The following is a 3,025-nucleotide window of genomic DNA, read 5'->3' as shown; positions in this document are numbered from 1 at the left end:
TCATCTTGTGCCTTTGATCTCCATCTCCAAAGTACCGTCATTATCTCTATTGTCACCGGCATGACACCATGATCTCCATCATCTTGATCTCTATCAACGTGTCGTCACATGGTCGTCTCGCCAACTATTGCTCATGCAACTATTGCTATCACATAGCGATAAAGTAAAGCAATTATTTGGCGCTTGCATCTTATGCAATAAAGAGACAACCATAACTTCAACAAAACATGATCATCTCATACTACAACTAATATCTCATCACGTCTTGACCATATCACATCACAACAAGCCCTGCAAAAACAAGTTAGACGTCCTCTACTTTGTTGTTGGAAGTTTTACATGGCTGCTACGGGATTAGCAAGAATCATTCTAACCTACGCATCAAAACCACAACGATTTTTCGTCAAGTGTGCTGTTTTAACCTTCAACAAGGACCGGGCCTAGTCACACTTGATTCAACTAAAGTTGGAGAAACAGACACCCACTAGCCACCTGTGTGTGAAGCACGACGGTAGAACCAGTCTCATGAACACGGTCATGTAATGTCGGTCTGGGCCACTTCATCCAACAATACCGCCGAAACAAAGTATGACATGCTGGTAAGTAGTATGACTATTATCGCCCACAACTCTTTGTGTTCTACTTGTGCATATAACATCTACGCATAGACCTGGCTCGGATGCCACTATTGGGGAACGCAGTAATTTCAAAAAAATTCCAACGCACACGCAAGATCCATCTAGGTGATGCATAGCAACGAGAGGGGAGAGTGTTGTCTACGTACCCTCATAGACCGAAAGTGGAAGCATTATGACAACGCGGTTGATGTAGTTTTACGTCTTCACGATCCGACTGATCCTAGTACTGAAAGTATGGCACCTCCGCGATCTGCACACGTTCAGCTCGGTGACATCCCACGAACTCTCAATCCAGCTGAGTGTCGAGGGAGAGCTTCGTCAGCACGACAGCGTGATGATGGTAATGATGAAGTTACCGACGCAGGGCTTCGCCTAAGCACTACAATGATATGACCGAGGTGGAATCTGTGGAGGGGGGCACCACACACGGCTAAGACAACTATCAACTTGTGTGTATATGGGGTGCCCCCCTCCCCCGTATATAAAGGAGTGGAGGAGGGGGAGGGCCGGCCCTCTCATGGCGCGCCCCAAGGGGAGTCCTACTCCCACCGGGAGTAAGATTCCCCCCTTCCCTAGTTGGAGTAGGGGAGGAAGGAAGGAGGAGAGAGGGAGAAGGAAAGGGGGGCGCCGCCCCCCCTTCCCTAGTACAATTCGGACCCAAGGGGGAGGGGCCACGCGGCCTGCCCTGGCAGCCCCTCTCTCTCCACTAAGGCCCATATGGCCCATTATACTCCCCACGGGGTTCCAGTAACCGCCCGGTACTCCTGTAAATGCCCGAACTCACCTGGAACCATTCTGAAGTCCAAACATAGTCGTGCAATATATCAATCTTTATGTATCGACCATTTTGAGACTCCTCGTCATGTCCGTGATCAAATCCGGGACTTAGAACAACCTTCGGTACATCAAAACACATACACTCATAATAACGATCATCACCGAACGTTAAGCGTGCAGACCCTACGAGTTCGAGAACTTTGTAGACATGCCAAGACTCATCTCTGGTCAATAACCAATAGTGGAACCTGGATGCTCATACTAGTTCCTACATATTCTATGAAGATCTTTATCGGTCAGACCACATAACAACATATGTTTGTTCCCTTTGTCATCGGTATGTTACTTGCCTGAGATTCGTTCGTTGGTATCTCAATACCTAGTTCAATCTCATTACTGGCAAGTCTCTTTACTCGTTCTATAATGCATCATCCTGCAACTAACTCATTAGTCACATTGCTTGCAAGGCTTATAGTGATGTGCATTACCGAGAGGGCCCAAAGATACCTCTCTGATACACGGAGTGACAAATCCTAATCTTGATATATGCCAACTCAACAAACACCTTCGGAGACACATGTAGAGCATCTTTATAATCACCCAATTATGTTGTGACATTTGATAGCATAGAAAGTGTTCCTCCAGTATTCGGGAGTTGCATAATCTCATAGTGAGAGGAACATGTATAAGTCATGAAGAAAGGAGTAGCAATGAAACTGGAACGACCATAATGCTAAGCTAACGAATGGGTCTTGTCCATCACATCATTCTCTAATGATGTGATCCCGTTCATCAAATGACAACACATGTCTATGGCTAGGAAACTTAACCATCTTTGATTAACGAGCTAGTCAAGTAGAGGCATACTAGGGACACTGTGTTTGTCTATGTATTCACACATGTACTAAGTTTCCGGTTAATACAATTCTAGCATGAATAATAAGCATTTATCATGAAATAAGGAAATAAATAATAACTTTATTATTGCCTCTAGGGCATATTTCCCGCACTTCGCTTGTTGGACCAGGTAAACAACTTGTTCTCAATTGGGATGTCGTCCAGGCCTTGCTCTCTGATCCAAGAATTGAAATGTTCCATAGTAGTCCAACAAATCCGGCCCCTTGATTTCTCGTGTGAGAATATGTACATGTTGAAGTCTCCCAAAATGGCCCATGGTGTGTCGGAATCAGCTGCCACTTCAGAAACTGCCTCAAAATACGCAGACGGCTCAATGCTCAGACAGGGAGCATACACGGAAGTGAGCAAGAACTGGCATTTAGTTTCAGTAGAACCCAACTTGACCGTAACATGGTATCTGTGCTCAGCAACAACTTGCCCAGTAACACTTGAGGAGTCCCACGCCACCAGGATTCCCTAGAGGTGCCTTCAGAAAGAGTAACAACGTGATCTATGAATTTCATGGGGAGGGACGATCTCAACTTGAACGGAGTGAGGAGGCCAGCTTCGTTTCCTGCAAACACACGACACTAGGACAACAAGAAGTTATGGCATCATGGACGAGCGAACACTTATCGTCATCACTGAGGCCGCGGACATTACAGCTTAGTATCTTCATAGAGAAACATTGTGCATGCAACCCGAGAGGAAGA

This window comes from Triticum dicoccoides, chromosome 3A (genome assembly GCF_002162155.2).
Source record: "Triticum dicoccoides isolate Atlit2015 ecotype Zavitan chromosome 3A, WEW_v2.0, whole genome shotgun sequence".
Classification (NCBI taxonomy): Eukaryota; Viridiplantae; Streptophyta; class Magnoliopsida; order Poales; family Poaceae; genus Triticum; species Triticum dicoccoides.
Note: the sequence above shows the minus strand (reverse complement) of the source record.